Source organism: Notothenia rossii (assembly GCF_949606895.1).
Source record: "Notothenia rossii genome assembly, chromosome: 5".
Classification (NCBI taxonomy): Eukaryota; Metazoa; Chordata; class Actinopteri; order Perciformes; family Nototheniidae; genus Notothenia; species Notothenia rossii.
In genome coordinates, this window is record NC_136903.1 from 17,606,362 (window position 1) to 17,621,107 (window position 14,746).

The 14,746-nt window shown below is 39.6% G+C and overlaps 1 long non-coding RNA gene across 5 annotated transcripts in view; it reads left to right on the forward strand.

The window, feature by feature from the left end:
* Nucleotides 1–14,746, forward strand: part of LOC307039907 — a 184,505-nt gene that overhangs the window by 86,001 nt on the left and 83,758 nt on the right. For 2 of the 5 annotated variants that reach the window (XR_013808355.1, XR_013808356.1), the window contains exon 4: nucleotides 4,090–4,132. The exons of the other annotated variants lie outside the window; for them this stretch is intronic. This is a non-coding gene — a long non-coding RNA (uncharacterized lncRNA). The remainder of the gene's footprint in view (nucleotides 1–4,089; nucleotides 4,133–14,746) is intronic. 5 annotated transcript variants of the gene reach the window in all.

Here is a 14,746-nt window from a genome sequence, read left to right on the forward strand (position 1 = left end):
TTTTGGTTATTTTGGGGAGGTCGAGATAAATCATATTGTTTGATGGATGCAGTTGTAACCAGAGTAGCAGCATGGAGGTTGGATCGTCACTAAAATAAATAAGTGGTCCGAAAAAGGTTAATGACAAAAGAAATACACATAGCCTAGCCTTCCTCAGGCAGTGTGCTTGTACCGGGGACAGGAGACAAACCCCCCCTTGATGAGAAATTGTAAGAAATGATCGGGGAATCCCTCCGGAGTGGAGTCATGACAACTGGATCTGAATTATTTTTTTGTATTCGGTGGTTTGTGTCCCAGCTGTCGATCAGCAACTATATATCCATAATCCACCAGTTAGAGGAAATACAACTAATGTGTTGTGTTATATTAGCTGTACAATTTACCACATATGGTGCTCTTAGTTTCCATACCTCCTGTGTTTTACGAGCGACTTATCAAGTAGGCTATTGGCGAACGGCATAAAACACGATTAAACGTGATAGTATATAAAACCATGCTCGTATCTACAAACTATAGAAATGGAAAACGGCGTCAGTTTAGACGTAATTCTGTCCTCCTGTTTACCGCCTCATTTATGAGAATACATTTCTTAACATTAACACAACATATTCGAGGTGGTTTTAAATAACATATCCGTATTTATTTATTTCTCCAAGTTATGTTTTTGTGTGCACTGAGGAGTCTCAAACAGGCGTTTGTTTAATCATTTTAAGATTGGCTTTGATCAATGTTTGAAAAATGAATTCTTCATATATGATAAATGAGAGGTAACATTTTATTTATGGTATTATTTCCACATATTTCTCTCTATGCTCCCTTCTGCCAATGGTGTCGCAGTTTCTCGTCTCTCCCGTTTTTGTGCTTAGTGCGTACGCATGGGTTAGAGTTTGCGTGGAGGACCGCACGTTTTCCCGTCAAGTTAGTATTTTATAAATCTCAAACATGGCGTAGAAACTGGCGTACGCCATTTTTTGAGCATATATCCCTTTTTATAAATGAGGCCCCAGAAGAGTATAAACTGCTCCCATACATTTAAGACCAACAATGTCGTATACCTTGTTTTATTTGTATTATATTCCACATCTTGAAAATGGCAGCTTTTAGCTCTGCCGCACAGGTGCACTGTCCGAGACAAAGGAGCCGTATCGGTGCTAAATTGCACTTTTTTTAGCGTGTGGATCCTAGTGCTCTGTCACCTTTTGCTCCCCTGTCTCTCTAACATCCTTTGGGGTTTTGTTCACCTCTCATACTTTGCTGTCATTGTCTTGATGCTTTTGTCAGCTGGAGCCTGGAGGGCATCAGAACAGCAGGTTGGTCCTGAGCCTCTCTGTACTGCGCTTTCATTACAGACACTATCCCACTCACTATTTCAGGCTGGGCGACACAGAGAATCGTGTGGAGGCAGAACCGGCTGTAAAAGTCATGACTGGTAACCTTGTCCGCCCATGGTCATGGGTCACTTGGCAAGTGCACGCTGGAATTCGCCTCACTAGGAAACCCCTTTCCAAGACTAGCAGAGTGAGTGAGAGGAGCTGAGCAGGGAGAGGCGAGGAGGTGAGGAGAGAAACAAAGCAGACGGTGAACACTGTGTTACAAAGGAAACGCTCTGGAAGCTTGTATGATTTCAAGGTGTTGATGCACTTGGGATGTATGTTGACAGGATTACACCATTCACAAAATAATCATACTTTATACTCATATATTTTTGTATTTGTGTCCCACTGTTGGCTTGTATCAGTAAATATACAGTAACTTGAACCTGAGGTTGCACCGTATACGCGCCAAAACCATTAGTCAATTAGTTTTTTTTTTAGGCATTCAACAGAACGATGATTGATTCATTTGATGATTCATTTTCACAACTTAAAAGCTGAACCATTTTTCCCGGTCCCTAAATGTTAGCAATGTTAGAAATGGCTAAGTTTTCTTTTCTTTATGTGATGGTAACATTCTTATTAGGACCCTTGTTAAAAAATCAAACAAGCAATTTGAAGATACCACTATGGGCTTAGTTAGTTTTGATAAACACGTTTCACCATTTTGTGAAATCTTAATTAAAATAGATAATGAAAATAATTGTTAGTTGCAGCTATTTACTTTATGATGCAGATGCAGTTTCACTTAATGTTGATTTGCCCTTCAAGGCACTTTTTAATGATTCTTGGAATCTACACTATAAAAGATCTGCATCTAAGACAACACGGGCTGTATCAACAGCGCTGCCTGGTTACCTCTTGTATAACCAGCACGGCCCCTTCACCCTGACCTTCTCCCTTTCTCCAGCTATACATCTTAATACATATAACATACAAGATACTGTAAAGTTATGCAACATCTTCAACTCAAGCTGTGTCCTGAAGAAAGACAATGGCTTTTTGTATTTACTCTCATTTCCTTCCCTAATTGAGTCACAGAGTAAAGTGAAGCAATACAAAGGCTTTTTTGTTAGCAACAAGAAACACCTATCCAAACACATTGTGCAAGGGCATGCTGGAGCAATTAATAACCCTCTGAGGTCGGCCGGTCGCAGGCTCGTTCAAGTGCAGTCAATTTCAGCCGCTAGGTCAACCCAGCCTGGAATGCCTAATAAATATTGAAATAATCAGGACGATAATTACGCAGTTATTTTTGTTATTTTAGACCTCTGAACATGGAGAAACGTAATCATGTGCCGGTCTGGGAAGTGGTTCAGTATGGAAGTGTGTGTGTGTGTGTACATGTGTATATTATTATTTCATCTTTAAATTCTCCATTTCAACAATTAGTCCCGGGATGGCCAACAATGAGCACAGAATATTAGAGGCCTACATTACATTACATTAACCTTGTCACAGCAGAAAAATATAATGTTCCCAATTCCCTGGTGTCAACATCTAATGTAAGTGAAAGAAGAATCCCACTCAGTTATACAGTCCCACATGAGCGTACTTAAAGACTTCTCCTCTGACATGCTCTTGAGATATGGCGCTCCCCTTGGCAGGTAGCTTGATTAACCGCTGCGGTCCTGAATGTGTTATGAAATGATACAGCTTTCCTTTCTGCACAGATGATCTGTTGGTTCTGTAGGTGTTAGTTATTTCCCTATGTTTTCCACAGCTTCCACCCATTAACACGTAACACTTAGGAGATCGCTGGGTAAATGATCGACTCACATGACAGTTATGGGTCTCTGGCTGCAGATGACGGGGTGCTTTAAAGGCGCAGTAAATTATTTTGAAAGTAAAAGCAAAGCCGGGCGGGTGCAGGGAGTAAGCATGCCATTAACATTCTCTCTATTAGGATACACACACACTACACATTTCATTTAGTTGACATTTGTGTGGGCTTCTACAATTAAGGGAATATGAGGCTTTTCACCGCACATTGCAAAGGTGTGCTTGTACACCGCATGAGTCTGAAAACAAGGTTTAAAACGGTTAATTGGAACGGTGAGGGTTTTATTGAGGAGCTGTCTTTTGTTGCATGCTTTCCCAACCCTTTGACCCACAGGCATACACCTGGTCCTGGGTCAGGTTACAGCCAGGCTCCGAGGCTTGCAGGTCAAGACCTAGTGCTTCACAGACCTCTAATCCCTTGCATGGCAACATATTTGACTGAAGGGCGAGATCTACACACTCCCAGACTTCATACTTTGAAAAGTACAGCACTATCTATTTTGCTCGCCCGTCCCCTTTTCCTGTCTGTGCTCCCACTCCCTCCACAAAGTGATGATTTAACACTTAGAGGATGTTGAAGGGGTTTTGTGGAGCATTAACCTGCTGTGATTTATGAGCTTACTGAATTATGAGGAGTACATTTTGTCTTTAAAGGAGTCTGTGTATGTGTGAGCGTGAAAAGTATGTCTGTGTGTGGGAAGGCGAGGGAAAGAAAGTGAGTCGCTCCGTGTATCTCTTTTTTCTCCATTTAGGAACCCCGACAGAGATATACATCTTAATTCTTCAACATCAAGGTTTAACACCCAAGACTCAAAAATCAGCTAAAGAGACAATACCCTGACATTGTGACTGTGGTATGAAATGTTTTTAATTGAGCAATTATGTTCGGGTTGATTTCTGTATTTTTTTCATTTCTTTTCTCATTTCTATTCAGTGAAGTGCTGGAATACGGTCCAGTCTTTTTGCTGCCAGGAGAGGTGAGTGAAAGGCTACCGAGCTGGAGCATTATGTGAAAACGCACTCCTACCAAGTCGGTACTTTGACCTGAGGGTGCATACTAATTACACCGCAAATTATTCTCCCAGGCAATGCAGGGAGAAGCACACCAGGGGGAGCAGTTATACTGTTATTTTCATCCTGAATCACAGAGAACAGGAGCTCGGGGTTCCCATCTTAAATGCTTTCATAAGCAAGAGAATAGATATTTCTTGCATGATTACATAAATAAGCACATTTCTATTGGAGACCTGCTTCACAGTCTGCCCAATTGCCCTGCCTCAAGTGGCCCCCGCTGCTCCCGTTTCAGACGTAATCCTGCCCGACTCCTGAACAACATGCCCGCTCACACACTCTCCCAGCTTCTACTGTTATGAGATTGTACTCTGTGTCTATGACTACAAGCATAAATGATGGAAACAAAACAGCTGTTGTATATACTGTAGGGAAGTTTATTTGTCTCCCTGGTACACAATAATAACCATGCTGCCATAGGCTTTTTCCACAACAGATTTACCGGTAGCGGTAGCGGTGGTTCTTTTGGTAATTTTTGCTCCACTTTCCAGCAATATACGTGAGATGGTGTACACACTTGTAGTTTACTGCAGTCACATTACTCGGCACGTCCATGCTGACTGTCAAAGAAAGAAGCACAGCGAGCTGAGTTACTCTGTGCTCGCCGCCCTGCATCAGCAATCTTTAACAATTTCAATAACACAAGTCAATGTGCTGAGCTGATGTGCATTAACGTGTGACAAGAACAGCCAGCGCGATGACAACAAAAATAACAAGACAAACCACAACACCCGCAAGAAAACATTTAATACATCGTGACAAGCTGTTATATCAATGGCTGCAGATTCAACATCTTGTTACATGTACTTTACTCTACAAATACCATATGATGGCTTTTTCATTTCTCATGTATTGAAACAAGCCGACTATACAGTTTTTTTTTATTAATAAAAATGTTAGTAATTAGTAATGAATTGTTTCAATTATTCTTTACATCCTTATTTCACTAGCTTCATGATAAGTCATTTCAACTTGTTAAATGAATGTTATATGAACATTCTTTATTATTAAAGGTTTTATTTTCATCCCTTTTTATTGACTAAAATACTGATGCACCCTCAGTAAACGGGTGCACTGGAGAAAATAAATAGTTCAAAATAATGTTTAATTTGTAGCACACGCTCAGCACTAACTTTATTAAAAGTGCAAGTGTCGGTAATAGATCTTCATCAGACGTAAAAATATGAAACAACATCTTTATAGCCATACGCTGCAACATCCAATCAAACAGGAGTACAAGAGACATCTGAGGCAACTACACAGTTGATAATTAAAAATACATAAAAGGTATACTCACTCATTTTCCGTTGCCCTTCCATTGCTTTTTATTCCACATTTTTGATGTGCGTTATACATATCTTAAAATACAAGGTTTATCTAATATTAATAATAAATAATTAGGAATATTTTGAAACCTAAAAAGAACATTTAAAAATAATAAAGATCACAAACTGCACCTCTGGAGGTATTTCTGTGTGCGTGGGTCAGAGGGGGGTTCGGGGGGGGGGTCTCCTCATTTTTCAGGAATGAGTAAATGGCTCTATTACCGCAGTTCTTTAAGTTGGTTATTGCTCCATATAACTGACATACGGCACAGCCTCCATTTTTGTCCCAGACAGTTATGGGGCTGCGGTGATCATGTGAGGAATTTCTCTGGTGCCCTTGGTTTTATAGGATGTGTGTCTTACATCTCTGATAAATACACCCATTTGAGCAAAGTAGCTGAGGATGCTAGCTGCCTACGCTGCTTTATCCTGTTCCTTTTAGCAAGCAATATAACAGCCTCTTAGAGATCTCAATACAAGTGTTTTAGGACATGACAACAAAAGCACCAATCCCGCCTCTGACAGATGCTTTATCTGATTCAGTTATCAGGGGGAAATATATCTGCAACATCACTTTCAAGGGCAGAAGTGGTGAAGGGCTGTTAGAAGCCAGAGACACTCTGCCCTCTTTTTAATAATGATTGGTGAACTCTGACTCTCAGATTCCCTCTCCTCACCCCTGACTTCCTGTCTCCACGCAGCAGAGTCCTCCGCTGCGACTCTCATTGCCATTCCTCTGCTGTTGGCCTTTCTCTTCCTGCGGGAATTACCCTAAGTTGTGCTGCAGTGAAACAACTGTTTATTAAGTTTCCACGCTGTTAATTTTCCACTTTGTTGTGCTTCTCTAAACCACAGACGCTCGGGCTTACCACGTCAGTTTCCTTCCCCCTCGGACTCAATGACATGAAACACGTTATGGGTATTAAGAGGGTTTATAGTTGAAAGCTGTCTGCTGTAGTCCTGCATATTTTAATGTGATTATTAAGACGTATTTTTAGAATAACCTTGTAACTGACCTGCTGGTTTTTGAAATATAAATCAATTTTGTGCCTTGCTCTTTAGTTTGTTTGCTAGTTTTTACCCTTTCTTTTGCAGGACATGGTTTATGGTTGCTAGAACAGTGTTGACTGCAACTGTAATGAATAGATGGGAACATTTTGAATATTTTTCTCCACCCATAAACAGCATATTTTATAGAATATATGTGAAACCAGTTTTTTACACATTGCATATACTGTAGCCTAAAATCAATCCATTACATGTCATTTGCATAAACATTACAAATGTAACATTTACCAAAGACCAACATAGATCACTGTCTACTGAAACATCCTGCAGAGAGAGTTTTGATATATTACTCCACAAGTTCCAGCAGGACACATTTAGGTACATTTTACATAAATCAACTTGATACTGGTTGCAATATAGATTCCTTATATTTCAACATTATTCAAAAAAGTCTAGTTTTGATCAAAAGCATAAAGTTGTTGACATGATTAATCCTCAACTTAAAAACAATAAAGTGAGAAGTGTAATATGAATCACATTTTAAATTTTTTGAAGGCTTTATTTGTGTTTAGGTTGATTAAATGAAATTATTTATTTAAGTGTATTGTTACCACACATACAAACATCCCAAAAAGGTCTAATTTGAGAAAAAGCCTGTAAACACTTCTAAGGAAGGAGGTGGGGCACAGAGCCATTTACACTTCTAATTTAAGGCTTCTTTATTCCCAAATGTTAAATACTAATGATTGGCCCCCATTTTGAGCTCAACCCCCACTGGAGGCCTGTTCAGGATCTCCACTGAGGCATTTATGTGTGTCTACCCTGCTCCTTTCTTCTACTTTTAGCCACACAGGCTCAACTTCACAGGACAGTCGACAGCCCGTGGACAGCAGATGAAAAACTAAGGCAGCATATCCTGCGCCTGTTAAGTCCTCAACTAATTAGCAAAAATGGTGTCCTTTCTTTTCTTTTTTAAGCATTTAGTCTCGGGGGGTGGCAGAGAGAGAATAAGACGGCGAGGAGGAGACGGTGAAAAAGGGGGGAGATGTGGGTGAGGGAGAAAGGAGAGCCGGGGTGATGCTGGATGGAGCGAGGGAGTGACGGAGAGGGAGGAGAGCTCTCAGCTGGGCTGTTTTGAAAACACACTGTTGAAAGCCCTCAGTTAATTCATTGCTTTTGTTTTTAGACCTTTTGTGTTTGCCAGTTCTACCATATAACATCATGCATCTGGTCTATAGATTTTTTGGGGCTCTCTCGCTCAGGGACCCAAAGAGTCCCCCTGGGCTCAAATTCGAGTGGTCGTGTAACATAAAAGCACCTCAAGTGTGGGCTGAGGGAGCGATGCACAGAGCCAGACAAGGGGATAAAGGGCTGGCTGCGTTTGAAACCTGAAATGATACATGCATAAAAATCATTTTTTATCTATTATTCTGCACTCCCTTGTGTTGTTTCATCAGGTTGAGATATGGTCTGTGACTGTTTACCAAAGCAAATAGCTTCATTTGAACCAAAAGGAGAGTTTTACGTTTTAACTTCAAACTTAAACAGTTTTAGACGATTATAAAAATGTTTATTCCCTTTAAAAGCTAGTGAATGAATGTATCTCCAGCAGGTTCCTATTCAATTTCAACATTTAAATGACGAATGTTGACAAAAAAGCCAGAGTTGTATTTACAGAAAGCAAACATTTCCAACTTATATTTTCATTTAGCATTTCCCTATGGTGTCCTATAATATAAAGTATATTCTTTACTTTCTATTAGTCAAGTTTTAGTTACCATAAAATATTTACGATGCATGCACTCCTCTCCTGCCAGGTAAAGGGACTTTTTGTGGCCTTTGTTCACCGTGAGGTTGCCGGTTGTAGAGACTGCTGAAACTTTAGGAAGTTACAGCCCTCGGCCAAAAGGATGTCCACCATGAAACTACAACCTGACTTTTTACAGTCAACTAACAGCATATCATTTGATAGTAGACACATTTTGGCAGTGAGCCAAGCTAGCTTTTTTTCTTTTCTAACCCTATTGGCTAAGCTTAACTAACCAGCTTCTCGCTGTATCTTCATATGTAATGACAGCTATAGATATATATATATATATCTATGTATTGGGTGATGATGGTATACCTCTCCTTGTCTGGATTAAAACCTGAGAGTTTATGAGGTCAAGCTGAAAGTGTTTAATTATTTCTTTAACGAAAAAGTCAAGCTTCTCTGGCTGCAAAAGCTAATGTTAGCTCCACATATGAACAGGTAGTATATACTACCAGCTACAGACTGACCCGTCTGAAAATAAAGAGAGATCATTAGTTAGATGATATCTGTTACAAAGTCCCACTATTATGTTGCTTATTGTGTCAATCAGAATGATACTAGCTTTTCCTTTTTTAAATGAAAGGGTAGTTTTCCTCTTTGGTGACAATTGTTAGTCTAAAAGGAATAGGCCTAAATTAGTACGTGTTTAAACATGCCAAAATTCCAACTAGCTATTAAGATCGGAGGGTTGTTTACATTTGCTAATGAAATGACCTGATGCAGTGCTATCATGCAGGAACAAAGTTAGGGGTGACACAATTAGAGCAGGATGTCAGCGGGCCCTCCCAAAAACTGTTAGCAGTCTTTCTTCAGACTAAAAATACAACTGCGATTAAAGGGAAGCCGAGGGAAGCAGCGGCGTGGGTGCGTTGCTACAGAGGAAATACGATCTAGAAAATCCAGTTTGAATAATACACCCATGACTTTGAAGACTAAGCTCTCTCAATTACACTGCACAGTCGTTTATAACACTACAGGACAGTATCTTGAAACTGTTCTTGATGATTGCAAGGTAGTCAGTAGTATTTCACAGCTTTTGTTACATTATCTTCATATTATATTATTAAATATTTCATCTTAGAAGTTGATTTTAAGGAATTTTGTGGTTTATGAATTAGGGAGCATTGTTTGACATCTGAAGGGATAGAAGAAAAGTTTTCAGTTATAAAATGTTAAACATAGTCAGTACACTTATCAACATTTAATGTAATTAAACAACAGACTTTAGCAGCTTTTTGAGCAACTTCCTCATGATTTAGTGCCACGTCTGATATATATCAGAGCTTCCACAATCATAAATATGACTTGGATGTTGATATGAACAGTATTTACAAATAGGAAACTGGTTATTACAGCAACTCCACTTGAGAGTAATTTGCTATTTAGAACAATGTAAAACATGTTGGAGAGGAGGCAGAAAATCATAACCAATAAAGTCCATACTTGTTCTGAACTTGAATAACTTGCTCTTCTGATCCACATACATTATGTAACAGTACTTTAGCAGTATGACGCTGAACCCTAGAGCTAACTTTCTATACTGTATACAGTAGTCGTATATTGATTCCAGTATGTTTTTTAAAATGATGAAACAGTTATAACAGTGTTCATGGACAGCATGTGGGTGGGGCTCTAATAGCTTTTCTGAAAGGCTGGTTAGTCAAAAGGGCTGTTAATCCTTTTTTTTTTTTTAGGGCTAGGTTAGTACTTTTTGCAAATCGATTTTATCAAAGTCTTTTGTAATATTGCTATGCTTTCCTCAGTAGTCGTGTTTCTGGTATTTGTTGGTGTCCATTACATTACCTGACCTCCCCTCACTGTCTGTTTGAGTGCTTTTAGCTAACAACTTAAAGGGGACCTATCATGCAAAATGCACCTTTGTACGTATTTTATACATGAACATGTGTCCGTGGTGTTCCAGGGAACTCACCAAGTGTCAGAAAACACAACCCTCTCTATTTTCCTCCTTAGCCAAATCTCTAAAAAAGGGGCTGCAACGGATCTGAAAAAAAAGGATCCAGATTTCAACACTTTTCTACGTCACAAAGAGGTGCTCCGCTTATTGGTCAACTCTCCACCTATCAGGGGAATGAGCCACGGCCACGTGCGTTGCCAAACCTCTCATACGCACATACTGTAGGACGGATTTCCGTCCATTTGGCTATTCAAATGTTAACGAAACGGACAGACTTCCGTGCGCATCAGCGGCTGTCGGATTAAAACAGTTTAATGCACTTTTAACACTCACGTACCCAGGATTCCTGCTCCTTTCCTGGATTACAAAGTGAGGTGACGCAGCCTGTCCTCTGGGTGCGCTCTGTGGGGGGGGGGGGGGGCAGCCTGCTCCTCTCTGCCTGCCTGCCGCTGCGCTCTGCCTCTATCCACACAACTTTGCCCCGCCTTTCAGAGACTTATTGCTGGGTCAAACTCTAAGTTACAAACTGTACACATTGCATTCTTGCTAATTAGCCAAAAATATGAACGGAATAAGTAGCAAGCATCGTAACAAACAGAGTAAAATAAATAGGGACAACAGCTTGTCAACTAACCATTCAGAAACGCCCTGCTGCAACCGAGATGTTTGCACCTCCACCAAAACCTCACACAAAATATGCTTGAACACATGCATTGCTCTGAGATGACATGTTTATTCCACACTCGTAATCACAGCAAACATGGTAACGTGGCTCTCGCCGGCTCATGCCCCCCTCTTCTGCAGGGGGGCGTGGTCAGCTGCTGCTCAGAATTGTCAAAGACAGGCTTGGAATAGAGCGAAAATGAGCGAAACGAGACATGGCTAAAAAATGATCTGTTTGGTATTTTGAAAAATAAAATGTATAAATATACCTTATATAGGTATGGTCATACACTATATCATTTAAATATAGCATGATAGGTCTCCTTTAAATTCAATATCCAGATAAAAAGAAAATATTTGTTGTAAAATACTAAGCGTCTTGTCAATGCTTATTCACGTATCATGTGACAAGATAAAGCAGACATATACTGACAAGGACAGATGATTTGATTTCAAGGCAAAAGTGCTTATTTGGTTATTTAACTGGCCACAACCAACAGACGTGAAAGATCTAAGAGATGTAAGCGCTCTATCTAGATAAAGAGCATTGTTGACGTTTGTCTTTTTTGTTGACATGTGTGGTCATGAGTTCATTCACTGTCCGAACAATGTCCTCACCATGGCCTCCCTAAATATGACTCCACTTCACCACAGGATGTCTGCTCATTGTGCTGGTAAAGGTGCATGCTCTTATGCTGTATATAAGTATTATTCTTTACATTATTTCTGCCTGGTTTATCCATCCTCCTCTTCTTCATAAAATAGACTTTCACATGGTCTGAATATTGTATGCCTACATAACATAGGTCTCAATAAGTCGCTAAAACCGTACAATGTATTCTGCGGATTCTTGCTAGTGATAAACAACAACTGTAGTGAAATATGTTTAAAATAAAACCTGGTATCGGACTATCATAACTCATTGTTGATGCGCCCTTATGCTTTTCATATAAACCACTTGATTCCCAAATGAGATGACTAATAATCAGCCATGTGAATGTGTATGGATGCTATTTCAGAATGCATAGCCTTTTAAAATCTGTTTACATGAACGGGTGTAGGAACTGTACAGCGGTAAGCTGAAACCTTGCATGATACGGTTTACTCTTCATTTTGCCCGGAGCACAGTATATAAGGGTCATGAGACTACACCCAATAAATCAATATGAGATATAATAAGAGAACAAAAAGGCGTTTGAAAAATGATTTGCATGATACATGTACTGTATAGATGTGCACCCATGAGTCATAAAAGCAAATGCACATGAAGATGTATACACATTTGAAGATACAAAAGGATCACTACCCCCACCCCAATAATGAGAGGCAAGCAAAGAAGAAACCCCAAACATGCACTTGGGTTATAAATTAGGAGCTGTCAGTATTACAATGTATATTAATAGTCACACCTCTTTTTAATGAGTTTGGCATTGGCAGCTGAGAGGAAATACAAGTCATCATAGCGCAGCTCATGCACACCCCGATGAAAGAAGCTATAATAAATCTTGTGAGAGCAGGGCTCACCATAAATATGTATCGCATAAGGCATCTGTTTTACATTCTGCATATAAATCAGCCTGAGTGCTGAATAGCAATGAATCAGATGCTCGACGCTTGATTTGATAACAAATCGACTCTGAACTTGGGAGGGGACAATTTAAAGCCTTCAACAATAGTGGGGAGTGGTGGGGTCAGTGAAGACCTGTGCGGCTCTGACATGCTTCTCTTCCAGAAGATAATGCTACATTTTTCTTCCCGGGTCAGGTGTGGGACTAATCTCTTTTGAGTTATCTTTCCGTAGACTGCCTACTCTTTCACATGTCACAGATGATGACATTACCTGAGCTGGGCCCAGTGGGAGGAGAGGGTGCGGCCACTGTGCCACGGACATGGTCCTACATGTAGAGATTCAGTGGTCTTTATGCTGTAGTGTTGAAATTGAAATAGGCTTCTAATTACAGCGAATATGTAGTTATGAATTCTGCTAGCTTGGATCTGAATCTTTTCCAATACATCACATTTATGGTGAATCCAAACATATGTTAGCCTCTCAAATGTTGCCGATTGTAGTTTTAGATTATTTTATCCCGCAGTATAAGAACATCTATAAATTGAGGCTATTGTTCTGTAGGTAGTGTGTACAGTCTCATTTCACTGTAAAATTGAATCATGTTTGATCTCTGTCTTTAACAACAGCGCTGTTTATCTGCTGTTTTACCTACTGTACAGTTCATGCCTGTGGATAATGTTACAGGTAGAGTAGCCTCGCAGAGGATGACATAAAAAGATCAATGAGATCTTGTTGATTTTGGTTTCTCTGGGAGTATCTTTCTGACTCCAGTGTTGTCATCATGACTGGGTCTCAGAATACCTTTATTCGTCCCACAGAGGGGAAATTAGCAAAGACTCCGGGTCACTGAATGAACAAAAGATAAAGAAAAGTAAATAAATTGTTACTTTTTTGTGACCTAGCTCATTGTTAATTACATACAGGTGTATTTAAATTAAGTCATGGATTTATTTAAAAAAAAAAAAAACGTACCTTATCTTATTGTTGAGGCGGACTGGAGATTCAATGATATTAGAATCAATACTTAAGGTAACTGACAATGTTAACAGCAAACAACAATTGACACGTTTTCTTAATGTATTTTTTTGTAACTAAGAGCGGATTTATAAACTGATACGATATATCTGCAATAATATTGGCTAACATCGGCCAAGCACATGGACATGTGTTCCAGCTTATCTTGTATCATGCTGTAATGTAATATACAGTATGCACATAAACCCACACACAAACAGTGTAAACAGCATACAGGAGGAAGATATTCAGCTAACCTTTAGTCTGACACAATATTTAAAAAATGTTAAGGTGGATGAATGCAGTTAGGGGCATAGAGGGCATTGGGGTGGGAGAGACTGTAAAACATACTTAATAATACTGCTGGCTGATTCACAAAAGCAAGACATAACCATCAACAGAACAGCCAAATGGGAGCTCTCTCCACAAACATACAAATTATCTTGTGATAGCAGCTGGGGTCTAACATCTGCCTGGGAAATCAAATGCCCAGGGAGCAGATGTTCATACAACCAATGGTGTTATTTTCTCTTCTTCAAATTGCCCTTGGCTGTAGGGGCAATGTATTTGATAATAAGGTGTCATTTTTCCAACCTGCTCTTGGCCCTACCTTTTATTAAGACCAATTCATATTCATCTCATTACAAGTAATTGTGGTTATCGCAGAAGAGCAACTGCAAACGGTGGAAAATACAATTGTAAGACACCGTGGTTCACTTAGAGGCTACCCTTACATTCAAAGTAAAGACAGCTGATATCTCAACTCTTGAACAAGTCCAACCTCCCAAAGGCTTGTGGATTTGGTATTTCCAAAGACGAGATGCCAGAAGGAACGTTAAAGGCAAACGATTCAGAAGCCAATGCAAGCTATCTGGAGAGCTTACTCTTCAACATGTTCTTATCCCCTGTTGTTCACAACAAGCAGATGTTTTTCAGAGAAATTCAACAATCTTCCCTTGCTCCAGGGGTTTGAAAACGATTGGGAGGCAATGTCTCTTGATATGATATAAGACAACCTAGTATCTGATTTGTTAGCATGGACAATTGTAGCTGCACACACATTTAAGTTTTGTATTTTCAATTTTCCTTTGTGATTTACAGCCCAACAAACAGATGTAGTAGTACAGATATTGTATGCAGTGAATGCAGATGAGGTAGTAAATTGTTTTCCAAACACAAAATGAAAAGTGTAATATTTAAGATGGATTCATT